Source organism: Mesoplodon bidens (genome assembly GCF_964165515.1).
Source record: "Mesoplodon bidens genome assembly, chromosome: 6".
Taxonomy (NCBI): Eukaryota; Metazoa; Chordata; class Mammalia; order Artiodactyla; family Ziphiidae; genus Mesoplodon; species Mesoplodon bidens.
This window is the reverse complement of record NC_138162.1, coordinates 90,227,699-90,250,260: the sequence shown is the minus strand read 5'-3', so window position 1 is coordinate 90,250,260 and position 22,562 is coordinate 90,227,699. Positions and strand designations below refer to the sequence as shown.

The 22,562-nt window shown below is 37.7% G+C and overlaps 1 pseudogene across 1 annotated transcript; it reads left to right on the top strand.

Annotated features, from left to right (window-relative positions):
* Nucleotides 1-16,889: 16,889 nt before the first annotated feature.
* Nucleotides 16,890-17,805, top strand: LOC308619172 (inorganic pyrophosphatase 2, mitochondrial-like; annotated as a pseudogene). The gene has a single exon. The product of its transcript is annotated as an inorganic pyrophosphatase 2, mitochondrial-like (transcript).
* The last annotated feature ends 4,757 nt before the right edge of the window (nucleotides 17,806-22,562 follow it).

Genomic DNA, 22,562 nt, shown 5'->3' with positions numbered 1-22,562 from the left:
ATCACACTCCCTGACTTCGGACTATATTGCAAAGCTACAGTAATCAAAACAGCATGGTACTGGCACACAAAAAACCTCACAGAGCAATGGGACAGAATAGAGAGCCAAGAAATAAACCAGCGCACTTACAGTCAATCTACAAGAAAAGAAGTAAGGATATACAATGGAGAAAAGACAGTCTCTTCAATAAGCGGCACTGGGAAAACTGGACAGCTACATGGAAAAGAATGAAATTAGAACATTTCTCACACATTATACAAAAATAAACTTAAAATGGATTAAAGACCTAAATGTAAGACTGAAAACCATAAAAGTCCTGGAAGAAAACATAGAACACACTTTGATATAAATCATAACAATGTTTTTTGGATCTATGTCCTAAGGCAAAGAAAACAAAAGCATAATACCATATGATATCACTTATATATGGAATCTAAAATGTGACACAAATGAACTTATCTGTGAAACAGAAACAGACTCACAAACAAGTGAGTGGTCTCCAAGGGGGAGGGGGATGAGGGAGGGATGGATTGGGAGTTTGGGATTAGCAGATGCAAACTATTCTATAGAGAATGGATAAACAACAAGGTCCTACTGTATAGTATAGGGAACTATATTCAATATCCTGTGATAAACCATAATGGAAAAGAATGTGAAAAAGGATGTGTGTGTGTGTGTGTGCATGTGTGTGTATAACTGAATCACTTTGTTGTACAGCAGAAATTAACAGAACATTGTAAATTAACTATACTCCAATAAAATAAATTGTTTTAAAAACCATAAATTTTAAAATGGGGCCTAATTAAATGTAAAAGCTCTTGCACAACAAAGGAAACCATTGCCAAAAAGAAAAGGCAACCTCATGAATGGGAGAAAATATTCAATATTTCTAAATGATATGACCAAAAGTGATTAATATCCAACATATATAAACAGCTCATACAACTCAATATGAAAAAACCAAACAACATGATTGAAAAATAGGCAGAAGACTTCAACAGACATTTTTCTAAAGAAGACATACGGATGGCCAACAGGCACATGAAAAGATGCTCAACATCACTAATTATCAGAGAAATGCAAATGACATATCACCTCACACCTGTCACAATGACTGTGACTCAAAATACCACATACAAATAACAAATGTTGGCAAGGGGGTGGAGAAAAGGGAGCCCTTGCACGCTGTTGGTGGAAATGTAAATTGGTGCAGCCACTGTGGAGAACAGTATGGCGATTCCTCAAAAAACTAAAACTGGAGCTACCAAGTGATCCAGCAATTCCACTCCTGGGTATATATCCGAACAAAACAAAAAACACTAATTCAAAAGGGCACATACACCCCAATGTTCAGAGCAGCATTATTTATAATAGCCAAGATATGAAAGCAACCTAAGTGTTCACCAACAGATAAATGTATAAAGAAACATGATATATACATGCAATGGAATACTAGTTGGTCATAAAAAAATAAAAGAATGAAATTTTGCCATTTGCAACAACATGGATGGACCTGGGTGGTATTATGATTAGTGAAATACGTCAGAAAGAGAAAGACAAATATTGTATATATCATTTATATGTGGAATCTAAAATATCCAACAAACTAGTGAATAAAACAAAAAAGAAACAGACTCGGGCCTCCCTGGTGGCGCAGTGGTTGAGAGTCCGCCTGCCGATGCAGGGGATGCGGGTTCGTGCCCCGGTCTGGGAGGATCCCACATGCCGCGGAGCGGCTGGGCCCGTGAGCCATGGCCGCTGGGCCTGCGCGTCCGGAGCCTGTGCTCCGCAGCGGGAGAGGCCACAGCAGTGAGAGGCCCGCATACCGCAAAAAGAAAAAAAAAAAAAAAAAAAAAAGAAACAGACTCACAGATATAGAGAACAAACTAGTGGTTACCAGTGGGGAGAGAGAGGTGGGGAGGGGCAAGATAGGGGTAGGGGTTAAGGGGTACAAACAATACTGTGTATAAAATAAATAAGCTACAAGGATATATTGTACAGCACAGGAAATATAGCCAATATTTTATAATAACTTTAAATGGAGTATAATCTATAAAAATTTTGAATCACTCTGCTGTATACCTGAAATGAATAGAATATTATATGTCAACTATACCTCAATTTTAAAAAACAGCAAGATATAATAAGTGTTGGCAAAGATGTGGAGAAAAGGGGAGCCTTGTGCACTGTTGATAGGAATGTAAACTAGTGCAGTCAGTATGGAAAACAGTATGAAGGTTCCTCAAAAAATTTAAAATAAAACTACCATATGATCCAGCAATCCCACTTCTGGGCACTCATCTGAAGAAAATGACAACACTAACTCAAAAAGATACTTACACCACCATGTTCACTGAAGCATTATTTAGAACAGCCAAGATAGGGAAACAACCTAAGTGTCCACAGATGGATGAATGGATAAAGAAAATGCACACAAAATGGGCGGATTATATCTTAAATGAATTATGTATCAATAAAGCTGCTTAATATATATATGTATATAGATATACAACCGGAGCCCCATAGCCAACTTCTGACTGGAAAGCTCTGCTTAGAGGCATCTAAGAACATTGAACTCAACATGGCAGAAATTAAATCCATCATCTTCTCAATGCTGTGTACTCCAGTGTTTCTATGTCACTGAATGGTAGCACCGTTACCCAAGTCAGAAACATGGGGGCCATCTGTGACTTCTCTCTCACTGCTTAATCAAGCACCAGGTTAACGGTAAATAAAAGAATTATGTTTCAATTCTGTTCATCTCTCCAACATGACTGCCACCATCCTTAACACATGCCATCACTATCACTCACCTAGACCACTACAAATGCCTCCAATTTGGATCCATTCTTAATCCCCACAATCTTCTGTAAATGCCAATTCCCCAGTTTGTGCCATTCCCCAGCTCAAACCTGTTGTAAATTTTCCCAGGATTCTTCAGACAAAGTCAGAACTTAACAAGGCTTCCAAGACTCTTCACCTCCAGCCCCTCCCCACACAGCTCTGTCCTACTGTCACACCAAACTCTTTCCAGTGCCTTTAAGGCTCCGGGCTGTCTCTTACTTTTGCATCTTGATACATCCTATTCCCCTGCCCTGGTTCCTTCTCCCTCTCCCCTCGGACTTTACCAGTCAAGTCTTATTTATCTTTCAGACATAAGTTCACAAGGCATTTCCTCTGAGAAACATTCCCTGGTATCCCCCAAAAAATTCAGAGCCATATCACACTCTATTTGTGTAATCATCTGTCTTTCCAGAGAAATTTCAAGTTATGTGACGGCAGGAAAATAACCAGTCTTATTCTTTTTATCCTCAATGCCTAGTCTAGTGCCTAGTACATAGCAGTGCTGAGTAAATATTTGTTTAAAGAAAGAAAAGGTCCTCATTTATATGTATCTAAGGCTTATGAAGCTAGGTGAAGACTAAGGCATTTATAGTCTTCTCATCACTGAGGTCCCATTCCCAGTTTTACTTATAATTTTTTTACTGGTTAATATTAACATTCATAACAAAAGTAGCTGCTGTCATGGCACAATCCTCAATCACCAAAAGCAGCTATGTTTTGTTTTGTTTTGTTTTTTACATATACAGGTATCTATCCTTTTTCAAATTCTTTTTGCATTTAGGTTATTATAGAATATTGAGCAGAGTTCCCTGTGCTATACAGTAGGTCCTTGTCGGTTATCTATTTTAAATATAGCAGTGTATGCATGTCAATCTCAAACTCCCAATCTATTCCTTCCCACACCCTTTCCCCCTAGCAACTGTAAGTTCATTCTCTAAGTCTGTGAGTCTCTTTCTGTTTTGTAAATAAGTTCATTTGTAACATTTTTTTAGATTCTGCATATAAGCAATATCATATGATATTTGTCCTTCTCTATCCGACTTACTTCACTTAGTATGATAATCTCCAAATCCATCCATGTTGCTGCAAATGGCATTATTTCATTCTTTTTAATGACTAAGTAATATTCCATTGTATATATGTACCACATCTTCTTTACCCATTCATCTATTGATGGACATTTAGATTGTTTCCAATGTTCACTGCAGCACTGTTTACAACAGTCAAGACATGGAAGTAACCATCTAACTTTCTTGAATAATTTAGATCCTGATTAATTTAGGCCAATCTCTTCCTGCTAGTCAATGATTAGTTCAGAGATAACTAAACTTAAATTTACTAGGAACGTAAATTTCTTAAGAGAACCACAAGAAGTTGACTTCTCTCATTTGCTCAATGTGAATATGTATGGTGTTATTACTGGAATCCATCATTAGACCATGAGGGAAACCTATCTAAGTATGGAGTGAACAGTATTGATAGGAAAGCAGTGTTTTGTGTTTATGGTGACATAGTTTAATCAGTATGTTGATGTTTCTTTTACTTGCAGCCAAAAACAATCTAACAAATATATTTACCTTACATCGTTAAAAGGAATAATAATAAAAATGTTTTAAACTTAACAATGAACTTATTTAACAATGAGCACTAAAGAGCTCTCTACAAGAATTAGGAGCAAGTATGCTTATTATCAAAGATCACTATTTTAAATTGTTATGGAAACTAACCTGGCATTGAGACATTAAGTAGAAAACAAGAGCTACAACTATTGAGCAAGAATGTAAAATAGTATCTAATACAGTTATTAGGTACCAGGAATTAACTGCCTTACATACATTATCTCACTTAATCCATAAAGGAATTCTATGATGTAAATGCTATAATTATCTTCATTTTACAGGTAAAGCAAGGGGAATTCAAGTAACTTAAGTAAAGGCAGAAGTTGGGATTTGCTCCAGGCAGATTGCTTTCAGAGACCATAGCCTTAACATATACACCCTTTTTCATAAGCTGTACATGAAATAACTATTTGCCTGCAACACACACACACACACACATGCAAGATAATAAACTCTAAAAGTCTTAGAATTACAAAGAATGTTTAATAAAAATTCTAGATACAGGATCAAAGGGAAGAGTTAACAGCTGGCTCCTTTCCTCTATCCTCATGGATGGCTACTGCTAGCTCAAGGAATTGTGAGGAGTAGATCTACAATGATTGCAAAATGAATAATAATCTCTAGCTAAGAATTTGTACAAACCAAGCACTTGTACCTCGTTGTTGAAATTAGAGTGAGGAATCTATATTGATAAGATGCAGCAGCCCTGGAGAATGGACTCTACTCCTGTATCCCTAGAGAGGTTACTTGATAAGCTATATAAAAGTTGAGATGGTCTACCACATAGCCCCATTTCTTAACACCATGCATATATCAAGTGTGAAGTAACTGGAACATTGGAATCTGTGCCTGAAAATCATAAACTCTCTTCTATGTTGTTGTTGTGCATGCTGTTCTCTTGTCCATCTGTATCTTTTCCTAATGCTAAATTGACTTAAAGCTGGGTGAAGCCTATTGTGTTTTGTGAGTTTGATTGTTGCTCCAATACCAAGACCACTGCTGGAGAATGGGCACTGCAAAAGAAAATATTAGGGGCTTCCCTGGAGGCGCAGTGGTTAAGAATCCGCCTGCCAATGCAGGGGACACAGGTTCGAGCCCTGGTCTGGGAAGATCCCACATGCTGCAGAGCAGCTAAGCCTGAGTGGCACAACTGCGCTCTAGAGCCCACGAGCCACAACTACTGAGCTCGTGTGCCACAACTACTGAAGCCCGCACGCCTAGAGCCCGTGCTCTCCAACAAGAAAAGCCACTGCAATGAGAAGCCCACACATCACAACAAAGAGTAGCCCCCACTCGCCGTTAGAGAAAGCCTGTGCACAGTAATGAAGACCCAACACAGCCAAAAATTAATAAATAAAATAAATAAATTTACTAAAAAAGAAGAAAATAACTGATTTCCCATATGCCTGAAATAACTAGTTAGAACTTATACTGCAGAATAGCATCCTTTAACAAAAACACAAGTGTAAAACAATGCTAGCAAGAAATGTACATCAATATTTAATTATGGCAAAAGTGAAATGAGATAAGCATTTTCTAACTCTTCTTTGGCAGGAATCTAACATAATACACCCTTTCTAGGGAAAAATTCAGATTTATGAAACTGAAACTTTAAAATATTCTTGTCTTTTTAGCCACTCATTTCATTTCAAGAATGTATCTTAATGAAATAGGCATGGTTTAGACAAATGTATGTGGACAAAACTACTCATCACACTGTGGTAATTTTTAAAAAAAAGATTTCTTTAAAGGTAAATAAATATGACTTACAATATTAATAGCCATTAAAACTAATGTTTTTGAAGAATGTTAACTAGCTAAAGGTAAGATTAAAAATAAAAAGCTAAAGGAAAAAGCAGAATCCAAAACTGTATGCAGAATATTATTTCAATTGCACTACACACACACATACACACCCCACTCAAGCACGTATGTTGGAAATACACTAAAATATTAACCTTGTTCTTTCAGAGAGTAGGATTATGGATAATTCTATTTTCTTTTATACCACAAAATTTAATCTGCATGAGAGCAAAAATACATTTGTCTTGTTCATTGTAATCTTTTGAGAATGTCTCATATATTATAGGTGCTAAAGACATATCTTGAATGAATGAACGTTTTTTCCCTTTTCTAAAATAAGTATTTATTGCTTTCTAATAGGAAAAATTCAATAATTATTTTAAATGTGTATATGTATATATAATCTGTTCTTGAATAAATTCTATACGGATTTGTAGACAGGCTAATTTCCGTAGATGGAAATTTATACATCATATAATTTTAATCCAAAAGAATTTGCTCCCAAACCCAAGTTTGTGCACCCAAACATCAAATTTTTATTAGTTATTTCCTTTTATTAGTTATATGCTCAACAAAGAAATTTTTCTAAGTATAAGTATTTCCAGAATCTTTTTGACTCTACATTTCCCCCTTATTCTCAATTTCCATACCAAAAAATACAGTTAGATAATGTAATTCAAGAGGATAAACTTGGTCACTCATTAATGAAATGTTTTAACAAGGGTAATGTTTCTTCCTTAATAAAAAATAAGTTTAGAGTACATTTGAAATGAAGTTCTAAGTGATTATCAGGGTTTCATGAAAATAAGGAAATTCTTGATCAAAATTTCATTCAGCAATACATGTGGAGGTTTGTGATCCTCTAGGAAAAGCACTGGGTCCCAAGAACAAGTGTTTGGCAAACTCTTAGACTGCAGTGGTGGAGGCCAGTTCAAACTAGTTTAATTGAAAAGGAAATTTAATGACTTACTGAACCAGGAAGTCATAGATACATACGGTGTCTGGCACAGTGAAATCAGTGGGCTCAAACAACATTATCAGAGCTTTCTTTCTCCATTTCATGATTCTATTACTCTACCTAGCTACATTCTGCATGCAGGCTATCACCACATGGTAGACAACATGACTACCAGCAAGACAACTACATCTTTCCTTAACATCCCTAGTTTAACATTTCCAGAAATAGAACTTCTCTATCTGTCTATATATCAATCCTATGCAATGCTCTGCTTGACCATCACCCAAAGTTGGTCAGACTCAAGGTTAAGGGCATAGTCCTCCCGACTGCCAAGTATGCCCAAGACTTCTGACACCAAGTGAAAAATCAGAGGGAACAGTCTCAAGACTGCTCTCATTTCAGACACCAGGCACAAGTTCAGTGTTCCCAAAAGGACACCCTTACTTCAGACCAGCTAGCTAAAAATTCAGGGGAGTTCTCATGACCACCCACAGGTTTGATGGTTCACTAGAACAACTCATAGGACTTGGGAAAACATTAGACTTATCATTATAGTTTTATTATAGCAAAAGGATACAAGTTAGAATCAACCAAAGGAAAACGTGCATAGGGCAAAATCTGGAAGGGTTCCAGATGCAAAGCTTTCACCATCCTCAGAGATGCATTACTCTTCCAGCACCTATACATGACAATACTCTAAGAGTACTCCCAGCTAAGGAGGCTCACCCAAACTTCCATGTCCAGAGTTTTTATGGGGGTTTAATATGTAGGCATGATTGATTGAATAATTACCTGCATGGTTTAGCTCAATCTCCAGCCCACATACTTCCCAGAAGTCAGTCTGACATCACGTGGTCTAAGGAGCCCACAGTTATATATAACTCCAGCCCATAGTTATATATAAAGATATATCTAGTTATATCAAGGGTTACAATTTATGACTAAGATATAAGGAAAGATAGATGGCTATAAACTTGTATATTTAGCAGTATTAATAGCAGAAGTAACCAGTGCCAATTCTGTCAACTGGAATATTGACACTAGCAGAATATGACAGAATTATGAACACCATTTCTGAACACCCAAGCTCCAAGTTCCATGGGAACAAATTTCTCAGGCCACATAAGATATATTTACTTTCATTATATTAGGGATCATATGATCTAAACAATCACTTTTAGCCTAAAAGAGTTAGTAGAATGTCTAAGTTGTGAACAAAGAATAATAAGGAAGACAATCTTCCTTATTAATAATAAGCACCTTCCCTTCTCCAGAAAATGTCAAAGGGTTATGCTAAAATAATTTTCCACACAGTCTGAGCATCATAGTACTTCAAAGAACATTGCTTCAAAGCCAGACTCCCAGCCTGGAAATCTTCAAGCCATCTTTGACTCCTCCATCTCTTACATTCAATCAGTTATTAAATCTCCTGGATTTTTCCTTAAAATTTCTCTCAAGTTTGTTCCTTTAATCTCCATTTTCTCTGCCACCATCACAGTCCATGTCATCACCTTTTGTTAAAACTTTACCTCCTCCAGTTCTTTCTCCCTTGAATACAGCCTATAAAATTCTGCCTCTTTATCTCCCTAAAAATACTATTTATACTTACATCCTGCCATATCCTTGCCCTGGAGCCTGTAATCCAGTCAATCCTTTGATTCCAAGGGAGGAGCTTTTTAAAAAAAGCACTGAGGGCCTCCCTGGTGGCGCAGTGGTTGAGAGTCCGCCTGCCGATGCAGGGGATACGGGTTCGTGCCCCGGTCCGGGAGGATCCCATATGCCGCGGAGCGGCTGGGCCCGTGAGCCATGGCCGCTGAGCCTGCGCATCCGGAGCCTGTGCTCCGCAACGGGAGAGGCCACAACAGTGAGAGGCCCGCGTACTGCAAAAAAAAAAAAAAAAAAAAAAAAAAAGCACTGATGCCAAAGTTCTACCTGAAGAGGTTCTGATTTAATTCATCTGAGTCAGAGCAAGTCATGAATTTTTCTTTAAAAGTTCCTCTGGTGTTTCTAACGTGTAGCCAGATTTGGGAACCACTGTGATGAATCTCTATTGCTTACTAAGTCAAGCTAGAACTCCTGTAGCAGTCACTGTAGGTGCTCTCCCCAGAGGCTTTACCATCCTTCTGACCTTTCTGTGTGTCCATTCCTTGGCTTTGGGGTGATTTGCTTTTAATAATTATCAGCACATACTACTCTCTTCCAATGACTGCCCTGGAGCTACTAGAGCTACTTTGTCCCTGCTCCTGCAAAGAAAACAGGGAGGGCCTGGGAGTTTACATCCCCTGGGATAACCAGCAGTTGATGCCCAAATAATGTGAGAGTGTGACAGCCTAGCTCCCTTGCCTGGATTTGGACATATTCTGAGGTGTAATTTACACTTCGGAACTCCCTGGCAGGATCAGGCTGAAACTGGGACTTTGCCTAAAAAAACACACACACTTATTTGGCTTCTTCCCCTTCCCTTCACGCCCTTACTCATTTCTCCTGGGAGTACTTCTCTAAGAAATCACTTGCACATGAACCCTCATCACAAGGTCTGCTTATGGAGACCCAAGGCAACCTAAGGCAACATCTTGGTCAAAACAGTTCACAACTTGTCACACCGTGTTTTCTACAATTATCCAACATCCACCAGCAATGCTAGTTTTCTCATCCACTGTGCTTATCCCACACCACTCTTTAAACCTGCTATTTCCCCTCACCCAAGATGCCTCTTCCCTGCCTCTGTGTCCATCAAAACTTCCCACCTTTCAAAAATAAGCTCTAGATATCTCCCCCATCCCATGCAGAGCCCAAGGCCCTACCCACGGTAAGTGCTCAATAAATGTGGGTTGAACTGGTGTTGCCTCCTCCATCAAACTCACCCTGACAATTCCAGCACAGGTAACTCTAGCTGTCTTCTCTAACTTATATATTTAATGTCAAATCCACAATCAGTTGTTAATTCTTTCAACCAATATTTGTGTGATTACTATGTACCAGGAACTGTGCTCATCACAGGAAGTGAAACAGTGATTGAGGATATTTCTGCCAGCATGGAGCTTACAGTCAAGTTAAGGACGCAGACATTAAGCAAATAATCACACAAATAAATGTTAATTTATAACCATGAACATCTAAGATGAGAAAAATGGTGCTGTAAGAGAATATATGAGTAGTAATGTCCTTATCTAGGATTTCTCTCAATAAATAATGAAGAAAGAACAACCTAAAATTACTGTCCTGTTTTCTATTCTAGGGGTTCTTAGACCCCCTTCCTCTGTAAAATTCCTACAAATTTTATGTAACTATGTATTATTCTATAAACAGATTTTCAAGGAGTCCATGACCCAAAATTTTGCACAATGTTAACCCTGTAGAAAACAATGCCATGTTTATAAACTGATTCCTACATGTGCTTTATCTATCTTATCTGTAGGTCCTTGTTTATAGAAATATTAGCATTTTTGTTTTTTATCGTATATCATTTAGTTTAATGTTAGACACAGGCACATCACTTAACAAATATTTGTTTTCCTCCCCGTTTTCAGCCTGAGTATTTCTACAGAACTCAGACCCTCAAAAACAAATTTTAAAAGTGTCTTTATCTTCTTTATTGAATAAGAGCCCATTTTGAGCAGTTGTGGTTAGAGTGACAATGATTATCTGGGTTTTCTCTGGGTACCAGGAAAACAAGAGCAACAAAACAGGATTTGCATGTTAAAACCTGCCTGTGCTACGCTAGTGCCAAACAATTGTCACTACATTTCTTCAGAGTTCTGTTTCTTCAGGGAGTTAACACTTTCATTCTGGGAACTCCCTGCTGCATCCCCAAACCTTAGCTACCCTAAAAGTATATTACCAGGTAAAAGCAGAAAATATTCATTTCATACACAAAAAGATGAAAGCTGATTACTTAATCAGTTATACCGATCAATTTAAAAGAAAAACAATGAAAAATTAAAATTTCATTTCAAATGCCACTGGAAAATATTTGTGACTATTACACATACACTGAAAATAAGTGTTACATATGTATAAACTAAAAAATATGTGTTTATATATACTAGAAATAAATATGCTTTCAATATGTATATTTAAATATGTTGCAAATAAATTAATGTATATAAAGGCCATCATTTTTAACTGACATCAACAAATACCTGAACATAAAATAATAAATAAGATTATGGCAGATTCCAATATATTGTTAAAAATGTAATAATTTCAACAACTTGTACTTGAATCTCAGGTCCAGAAGACCTGAAATAATGGTGCAAAACGTGAAAAACACAGAAACCACAGAAAATATTGAAACAATACAATAATTAAACTGTTTAATCAAAGTACAAAAAAACCTTCAAGTTTATTGTCCTCAACCCCTATCAAAGACTGAAAGAGAGAAAAAGACTAATATAATGCCATATTCTCAATTCATGCTTTTCTTAAACTTCAAGCTCTGAGTCTCAAAGATAGGTTGTTACTAGGATATCTGAAGAAATGACACCAGATGCACACATCAATATTTTAACAGACTGCCACTCTTGAATGATCCAGGAACCAAACACCAAATTTCTAAAATTTATTTCCTTTTCCCATAGGTTGACAACCCTTGTGCCCCTGTATTCCTGCTTAGCACTTCCATGATAGGTATGCAGATAAAGGAAGAGGAAGTTAGATGCAAATAATGTTGGCACTTAACAACAATTCAGGTATAAGGTTTGATATAGTAATTGAAATCCATAGTTCAATCTCAAAGCAAGATTGGATTTATAGTTTTCCTTTCTTGTTAGCATATGGGATCAAATGCATGCTAAGTAGTTATACGTTAGAAACCAAGTCTCAAAGATGACTTTAGGAAGGTAGCATCAGGTACAAAATTACTGTCCATACAGGGAATGATGACAAGGAATCAAAGAGTATAAGGCAATCTAATTTTGCCATCTCTTGCTTCTACTTTCTAGGGCTTTGAAGCAAAGATTTGTGTTTCCTAACCTTTTGTCCCCCCAGGAATGTAGTACTCCCATAGACACTGTCACAATTCTTCATGCTAACTCTACACTTTCTTTCGCTGCTTCAATGCAAGTAAAGATAAACTGATTTTACTGTAAATACGGATGGTTTTGATTTAGCTCCCCCTTTTTTTCTTTAAAGATGATGTTGGGGGTAGGATTTTATTAATTTATTTATTTTTGCTGTGTTGGGTCTTCGTTTCTGTGTGAGGGCTTTCTCTAGTTGCGGCAAGCAGGGGCAACTCTTCATCGCAGTGCACGGGCCTCTCACTGTCGCGGCCTCTCTTGTTGCGGAGCACAGGCTCCAAACGCGCAGGCTCAGTAGTTGTGGCTCATGGGCCTAGTTGCTCCGCGGCATGTGGGATCCTCCCAGACCAGGGCTCGAACCCGTGTCCCCTGAATTAGCAGGCATACTCCCAACCACTGTGCCACCAGGGAAGCCCCTAGCTCCCATTTTTAAAGTCATTTATTCTTTTTTTTTTTTTTTCCTGCGAAACGCAGGCCTCTCACTGTCGTGGTCTTTCTGGTTGCAGAGCACAGGCTCCGGACGCACAGGCTCAGTGGCCATGGCCCATGGGCCCAGCCGCTCTGCGGCATGTGGGATCCTCCCGGACCAGGGCACGAACCCACGTCCCCCGCATCGGCAGGCGGACTCTCAACCACTGCGCCACCAGGGAAGCCCAAAGTAATTTATTCTTAAATGTCAGCATTTGAATTATTAATGGCAAATGATCTGCTACCCACTTCATGAGTAATGAAGACTGACCAATATGTTGATATCCCAAAGTGGACAGCTGCTGACCATAAACAATTAACACTAACTCGCCTATTCTAACCAAGGAACTAAAGAACTGTGAGATACCTAACACGGCATCCTACAACTGAAAAAAGAAATACTTAGTAGCCATTTAGTCCTGTATTTTGCAACTCCTCTGTCAGGAACTCTCATATGCAATGAAAGACTACCAAATTTTTCTTTCCTTCCCTACTGACACTTTTAGCCAGGGTGAGGGGAATAAAGGTGATAGTAACCATAGTAGAAAGGAGATAGGCTAATAAATATGATGGAGGAGGTTTCACATGTGTATTATATATATAATATGATTGTGGATGAGTGCCATGGAAGAAACAACATCTAGAGGTCAGGAAAAAGGCAGCCGCACTGTGCCCCAAGAAGGGTCACTGGGCTGTCACTGACCAGGAAAGACTCACTAAAAGCAGTGGGATAGGACTTAAATGTTTTTACTTCACTTCACAGTCAGCCAAAGTACTGCATTTTTCAAATTGGATTCATACTTGGGTTGCTTTCACTATGTAAATAGAACAAATGAAGAATTTTTCAATAACAATGGATCTTTTACTTGGCATATTAAACCCCTCTCCCAACACCACCCCCCAACCCCGCCACTACCACCATCCTTAAGCCAAGGCACTCCTCCAATGATTTTGATTGAGCCTTTTGTAGAATTATGAACTTGGGGAGCTTTTTAAAGGAGAAAAGAACGAACTGAACGCCAGGTGGGATTTAGCCAAAGCTGTCACAGCTCTGGTTGTTACCCCTCATAATCCGTCTTGCTGAATCAAAAAGCAAACTGTGAACAAACAGCTTAGGCAGTTTGTTTGAAGATACACTCCTGTCTTTCTAGGAGGGATTAAGTCATGGCTACAGTTTGTTTGGAAAATGATTATCCACATGAAAATTATTAAATTCATGTCGCATCTCTTTGAGCCAAAATGTTTTATAACTTTTCCCCTCTGGATCATAGTGACAATGATGCTGTAGTTTTTATACTAAAACACAGGCTCTCTCCACAGTCTTTCAAAAAGTCGTCAATTTTTTTTGCATTTGCCACAAGCATACAGAGATGTTGACTTTCAAACTTTTAAATAATAAGGGTTCAAGCTCTGCCTTTAAAAGGCATCACAGCAATACCAGATGTGGAGAGAAGAGGATTATTTTCAGCTTTTATTCTAAACACTGGATTCCATAAAAGCCACATTCATACCCTGCCGGGGGAGACAGATTAAGTGGCTGAGAGCTTGAGCAAGAAAGGAAGAATAAAGGCAACCCTGTGATAAATCAGAAGTAAAGTGTTTTCCCTTAGAGTATAGAATGGAGTGATATTAAATTTTCATTGTGGTAAGCAGATCTAAACCTTAGAATACAGTATAATCTCTAAATATCTAAGCAATCAGCCTCTTTTATATCACCAAATATTGCATTTTTGATACTCAACGTAGTTTGGTATGCAGGTAACTCTTGAATTGAGGTGAGAAGAGAGGCTGGGGGAGGAGGGTGCTATTCAACAAACACTAAATGGTTGCTATGTTTCAGGCACCATGGTGGGTCTTGCATAAACAGGCTTAATAAAACACTGGCCCTCTCTTCTTATACTCATAGTCTAGTAAGGGAGACAGACACGTAAACAACAGATTACTAACCATTGTGATAAAGAGCACAGTAGAAGGGTAACCATTATGTTGATTAAGCAGAACTCCACAGAATGCAAACAAACGAAAAAAAACCCAAACAAACAACAACTTCATTCATTCCCTTTATACTAGGTCCTTTATAACCAATCTGCAGATTCATTTTTTTCTCTTGTCCTTTGAAGAAAATGTTGGGTAAGGAAAGGTCCCATAATTTTCTTAGACACTCTTCTTTTAAGTTACTTTTAGTGCCAAGAATAATCTAGCTCAGTAATAATAATGTCTAGTCCAGTTTATTAACTAAAACACCAACTTGATTTAAAGTTAAAACTTCTTCCCTCTGCCAACTGGTAGTAGTTTCAACCTGGGACACTTAAAGTGGAGGAGAAGGGTATGGTCTTCTTTTTCTCTATTTCCTCCCTTGCATTCTTTAACCCATCCAACTCCCATCTCCACACACAAAATTGCTTCTGTTTCCATCAGGGATGGAACTAGGCAAAGAGAGAAGAAAGCATCAGGAAATGTCTTAACTTGACTGGTACTATTAGAATCTGAACAAAGTAAATTCTTTCTCTAATAAGGTAAATTTATTTATTTACTTACCCCACGAATATTAATGGAACACCAATTACATTTTAAAAACTGTTACAAACACTGAGGACACATAATAAAAAAAATCAAAGTCCCTGATTCCATGGACTTTATAGTCTAGTGGGGGCTATAAGTCAACATACATTATACTAAATATATATAATTTATTCAGATAGATTGTATGTAAAATACAATGTTAATTATATTAAAAATATGTTAGATGGTGACAAGTGCTATGGAAAAATATTAAACAGGAAAGGGGGATAAGGAGCATGAGAGGTAGGTTAATTTTACTTAGGGCAGTCAGGAAAGCTTTTTCTGATAAGGTGACATCTGAGCAAGAGACCTGAAAAAAACTGAAGGATTTAAGCCAAGAAAATATCAGATTAAAGAGCATTCCGGCCTGAGAGAATAATAACTGCAAAGGCCCTGAGGTAGGCAAATGTTTAGTATGTTCAAAGAACAGCAAGAAGGCCAGTAGTACGGCTAGAGTAGAACAAGAAAAGGAAAGAATGTTGGAGATGAGGCCAAAGAAGTAGAAAAAACTTAGATCGAATGTAAGGTATGCAGAGGCCATTGGGCTTTTTTCTGAGTTAAAGAGAGAAGCTCCTGGAAGTTTTGAGCAGAGAAGTAAAATGATATAATGTATGTTTTTAAAATATCAGTCTGGCTTCAAGGTGGAGAACAGCTGGTAAGGCAAACGCGGAAGCAGGAAGGCAGTTCGGAGGCTACCAGAAGAATTTAGAAAAGAGATGACGGTAGCCTGAATCACTATGACTGAGTAGGAAGCAGGTAGAGAGCATTAGACAGATCTGAATATACTATAAAAGGTTTAATGATAGACCAATTATGTGTATGAGAGTGAGAAAAAAGTCAAAGCTAACTGCAAAAAAAATTTTTTTTTTTTTGCGGTACGCGGGCCTCTCACTGTTGTGGCCTCTCCCGTTGTGGAGCACAGGCTCCGGACACACAGGCTCAGCGGCCATGGCTCACGGGCCCAGCCACTCCGCGGCATGTGGGATCCTCCTGGACCGGGGCACGAACCCGCATCCCCTCCATCGGCAGGCGGACTCCCAACCACTGCGCCACCAGGGAAGCCCACTGCAAAATTTCTGACCTCAGAAACTCAAAGAAGGATGTTGCTACTTATAGAAATAGGGGAATATGTGAGAAGGTAAGGTTTGACTTAAAAAACAAACAAGCAAAGGAAACAAAAGCAAATAAATAAATGGGACTACATCAAACTAAAAAATACAGCAAAGAAAACTACCAACAAAACGAAAAGGCCACCAGTTGAATGGGAGAAGAAATCTGCAAACAATGTATCCAATAAGGAGTTAACATCAAAGTATACAAAGAACTCATATAACTTAATGTCAAAAAAACAAACAATCCAATTAAAAAATGGGCAGAGGAACTGAACTGATATTTTTCCAAAGAAAATGGCCAGCAGGCACATGAAAAGATGCTTAACATCACTAATCATCAGAGAAATACAAATCAAAACCACAATGAGATCTCACCGCACACATGTAAGAATAGTTATTATCAAACAGACAACAGACCAGCTGGGCCTGGCGCGTTGGCGCCCCCCCTGCCACCACCACCGCCGCCACTGCCGCCCACCTGCCACAGGGAGCGAGCTCAGGGTCCCAGCCGTGTTGCACCATGGCCCTGTACCACACAGAGGAGCACAGCCAGCCCCACTCCTGGTTACCACCTCTTTTTCAAGAATGTAGCTGGTCACTACATTTCCCCTTTCATGATATTCCTCTGAAGAGGAAAATGACATTCCTACAAAGAGAGCACGAAATGATGAATATGAGAATTTGTTTAATATGGTTGTAGAAGTACCTCCGTGGACAAATGCTAAAATGGAGATTGCCACAGAGGAGTCATTGAATCCCATTAAACAAGATGTAAAGGATGGCAAGCTTCCCTATGTGGCAATTATCTTTCCTCACAAGGGTTATATATGGAATTATGGTGCCCTCCCTCAGACTTGGGAAGATCCCCATCGAAAAGATAAGAGCACAGACTGTTGTGGAGATAATAATCCTATTGATGTTTGTGAGATACGCTCAAAGGTTCTTTCTTGTGGAGATGTTGTTCATGTGAAGATCCCTGGAATTCTGGCTCTTATTGATCAGGGTGAAACAGACTGGAAATTAATTGCTATCAATGTGAATGATCCTGAAGCCTCCAAGTTTCATGATATTGAAGATGTTAAGAAGTACAAACCTGGTTACTTAGAAGCTATGCTTAATTTAATTGGTTTAGATTTTATAAGATACCAGAGGGAAAACTGGAAAACCAGTTTGCTTTTAATGGAGAATTCAAGAACAAGCCTTTTGCTCTTAAAGTTATTAAATCTACTCATGAATGTTGCAAAGCATTGCTTATGGAGAAGTGTGATGGAGGAGTTATAAATTGGACAAATGTGCAGGTATGTGATAGCTCTTTCCATTGCTCTCAAGAGGAAGCTAGATCATTTGTTGAATCAGTGTCATTTTCACTGAATAAAGGAAGTAATGAAGAAGATCAAGTATGGCACTTCCTTGGCAAGTGATGAGAACACTTGAAGTTCTGCCATCAGGATTCCAGTCTCTAAGAACTACAAGACTCCCATCTCCCCCAAGTGCTAGAAACAGGCAGATCTATGAGAATTTGCTAACTTCCTGTTGAAACTTTTTTTTTCAAACTTTTTGATATGCAATGTGTAAATAAACATTGAAATTTTTGGAAAAAAAGGCAACAAATGACAAGTGTTTGCAAGGATGTGAAAAAAAGAAAGAAAAAGGAACCCTCATGCACTGTTGGTGGGAATGTAAATTGGTGAGGCCACTATAGAAAACAGTATGGAGGTTCCTCAAAAAACTAGAAACAGAACTACCACATGATCCAGAAATCTCATTCCTGGGTATATATCTGGAAAAAAATGAAAGCACTAATTTGAAAAGATACATGCACGCCAATGTTCACAGCAGCTCTATTTATAATAGCCAAGATATAGAAGCAACCCAAGTGCCCATCAACAGATGAATGACTAAAGATGTGGTATACATATATATATATATATATATATATATATATATATATATATATATATATACAATGGAATATTACTCAGACATAAAAAAAGAATGAAATTCTGCCATTTGCAACAACATGGATGGACCCAGACTGTATTGTGCAAAGTGAAATAAGTCACAGAGAAAGACAAAAAGACATAATGTATGATTTCTATTATGTGTGGATTCTAAAAAAACAACAAATGAACAGACATAACAAAACAGAAACAGAGTCATAGATACAGAGAATAGCTTGTCAGAGGGAAGGAGGGTGGGGGATGAGCAAAATAGGTGAGGGAGATTAAGAGGTACAAAATTCCAATTACAAAAATAAATGAGTCATGGGGATGAAGTGTACAGTGTAGAGAATATAGTCAATAATAATGTAATATCTTTGTTTGGTGACAGTAACTAGTATAGTGGTGATCATTTTGTAACACACAGAAATACTGAAACACTATGTTTCACTATGTGAAACTAACATAGTGTTGTAGGTCAATTATACTTCAAAAACAAACAAACTCAGAAAAGGAGATCAGATTTTGTGGTTACCCAAGGTGGAGGTGGAAGGAGGCAGAACTGAATAAAAGTGGTCAAAAGATACAAACTTCCAGTTATAAAATAAGTAAGCACTAGGGATGTAATATACAACATGATTAATATAATTAAGACTGCTGTATGTATGAAAACTGTTAGGAAAGTAAATCCTAAGAGTTCTCATCGCAAGGAAAAAATACTTTTTCTTTTTATTTTGAATCTATATGTGATGATGGATGTTCACTAAATTTATTGTGGTAATGATTTCATGATGTATGTAAGTCAAATCATTATGCTGTGCACCTTAAACTTAGCGCTGTATGTCATTTATATCTCAATAAAACTGAAAGGAAAACAAAAACAAAAACAGGGGTTTTGTTTTGTTCATGTTGAGTTTAAGCTTCCTATTTAACAGCTAAAATCAATCTCCAAAACTGGAGATTAGAGAAGCCCAGCCTAGTCAGCAGTACTTAAAGACATGAAAAGGGAACTGTGTGGGTGGTAAAGTGATCCCAGGCCAAAGATCTGAAAAAGAATAGCTGATACCACATTTAAGATACTTATAATTATTAGAAGAAATACATTACCATTAATGAATCAAATATCACCCTTAATTAAAGATTCCTTAATTTTAAAACATGCAAATGTGAAAAAGTATAACATTTTATACCTGACTCTAATGATAACCATAAATTTTAGAAAATAAAATGGTAGCTGGCAGGTTAGAAAATTATCAAAAGGTTTTCCAACTAAAAAGAAACTTTTTTTTTTTTTTTTTTTTTGCAGTATGCGGGCCTCGCACTGTGTGGTCTCTCCCGTTGCAGAGCACAGGCTCTGGACGCGCAGGCTCAGCAGCCATGGCTCACGGGCCCAGCCACTCCGCGGCATGTGGGATCTTCCCGGACCGGGGCACGAACCCACGTCCCCTGCATCGGCAGGCGGACTCTCAACCACTGCGCCACCAGGGAAGCCCAGAAACATTTTTAAATAAATGCTTTAAATAAACTCAGAGATTTCCTCATAGCTGCAACTTGGAATCAGTTGTTTTTATTTCCACTAAAGACATAAAGTCAGGAAGTTTTTTATAAAGACAATTACATATCATATAATTCATTTCCCTCATTTGCAGTATGACAGTATGATCATCTCCTGAGATATCAAACTAAGATTTTGCTTCTCTTGGCAGTGATAACATAGTATAAATACCTACAAATGTAAAATTAGAGATTCTACTCTATTTAATATTTTCAAAGATTAAATTACCAAATGCAGATTAAACTATCAAACAAAACTCTATTATCCATGTTTTCACGTTGCATAATTACTGTTCCATGTAGACCCCAAGTTGAGAGAGGAAGAATTAATATTGGTCTACCAAACACCACAAGTGTTTCCTCTTTTAAGAAGAGTGGGAGACAGATTTCTCACTACTGGAGAAGGAAGTTACAGATATGGAGAGGAAGAAAACTACAATGAATCCTGCAGTGTTGGATATTTAACTGGAATTGGAGGTATTAGTGTGAACTCACAGCTTTCAATATATACAGACATAAAAAATATATAGATGCATATTATATGTACATTATAATATGTATTACACATTACATAAACACACACACATATATATGTATATATGTGTGTATATATATATACACATACACACACACACATATATATATGTGTGTCCACTGAGAAGACATGGAGCAGTAACACCCCAATAGCAATAAACATACTTACCACAGTTAGAACCTACATAATGGCTTCTAAATACCATACTACAGCAAATTAAACCAGGGCATTTTGGAGAAATGGCTGATTCTAGGACTGGTTGCCAGAAAACATAAGATGCTCCTGACACATGTTGTATGATAAAGTAAGAAAATGTTCAAAGAAAGATAGAGATATGTCAAAAGGATCCAGAAGCCAGTTTGAAGGGGCTCCCACTGTCCAAACCTGAGACAACATAAACATCAAAATAAATATTGATTACATGGGAATTCCCTGGTGGTCCAGTGGTTAGGACTCTGTGCTTCCACTGCAGGGAGCCCAGGTTTGATCCCTGCTTGGGGAGCTAAAATCCCACAAGTCACTCAGCACAGCCAAAGAAAAAAGAAAAATAAATAAATAAATATTGATTACAGACTATAATTAACCAAATAAAATAGAAAACCATGAGCCCATGTGAATATAAATGAATGAATGAATGAATGAAAAGTGTGATGAATAGAAAGATATATACAGAGTCTCAAAATACCTCTACTCAAAAAAAAAAAGGAAAGCTTTACAGTATAAAAGTCTAGCAGACAGACAACACCTTAACCAAATGATTAAATTGAACATCGTCAGTAACGGGATTAATGAAAATCATGCATCACCTGATAGGATAAAATAAGAAACCAGCCTCGCTTGTGTGCTATTCCTACCAAAGACATATAACCTAAAACTAACATGAGGAAACATCAGACAAACCCAAATTGAAGACATACTACAAAATAACTGGCTTGTAGTATTTAACATTTATAAAAGTCAAGCATCAATAAAGAACTGTTCCAGAATAAAAGAGATTACTTCTCATATCACAACTTTTCAATGATTTTTCACCATGTGCATTTACTTCCTATTCAAAAAGTTTATTCACTAAATGTTTTAAATAAATACATACATGTTTTTAAAAATACGAACAGGGCTTCCCTGGTGGCGCAGTGGTTGAGAGTCCACCTGCCGATGCAGGGGACACGGGTTCGTGCCCCGGTCCAGGAAGATCCCACATGCTGCAGAGCGGCTAAGCCCATGAGCCATGGCTGCTGAGCCTGTGTGTCCGGAGCCTGTGCTCTGCAACGGGAGAGGCCACAACAGTGAAAGGCCCGCGTACTGCAAAAAAAAAAAAAAAAAAAAAAAAATGAACAGCCTGACCCAGAAATTCCATTTCTAGGTATACACTCTAGAGAAGCACTTGCAAATATGCACAGTGAGGCAAATAGAAAGTGGTTCATGGCAGCACTGTTTATAATAATGAAAAATAGGAAACAAATGTGCAGCAATCCAAAAAAAAGATGATTACCCATTTAAAGAACTATTATGCAGCAGTTAAAAGGAGTGAGGTACATCTATATAAGCTTTACAGGTAAACTGACAAGACACATGGTGAATAAAAGAACCATGCTGTAGAGCAACATATACAATATGATACATTTTTATAACTATACATATTCTAGGTCAATGCATAGCATATCAAACTGATAATAGTAATTGAGTGTTTACCTCCTAGGAAAGGCTGATCAGTGGGAGTCTTTAGACTTATGGAGACTGTTTTAATTTTTTAACTCAGATAATTTAATAATGTATTACTTACATAAGTAAAAATAATTTTTAAAAATACTCCTGACCATGAGTTTACAGTCTATTTTGGGAGTATAGCAGACAATGAGAACACTAGTGTTTCTCTGTCAACCATACTTTTCCATCCAATTCATCTGATATTTGAGAATGATATTCCCACTTCATGTTATCATGGGAGGAAATCAACCTAGTCCCTTTCTGATCATAAAGGTGAGCCCACAAAATTTTGTGGGAGAGCAGCCAAGATGGCAGAGTAAAAAGACCCTGAGCTCACCTCCTCTCACAAGCACACCAAAATCATAACTATCTGCAGAATAACCATAGATAAAAAAAGATTGGAGCCTACCAGAAAAGATCTTCTACAGCTAGAGACATAAAG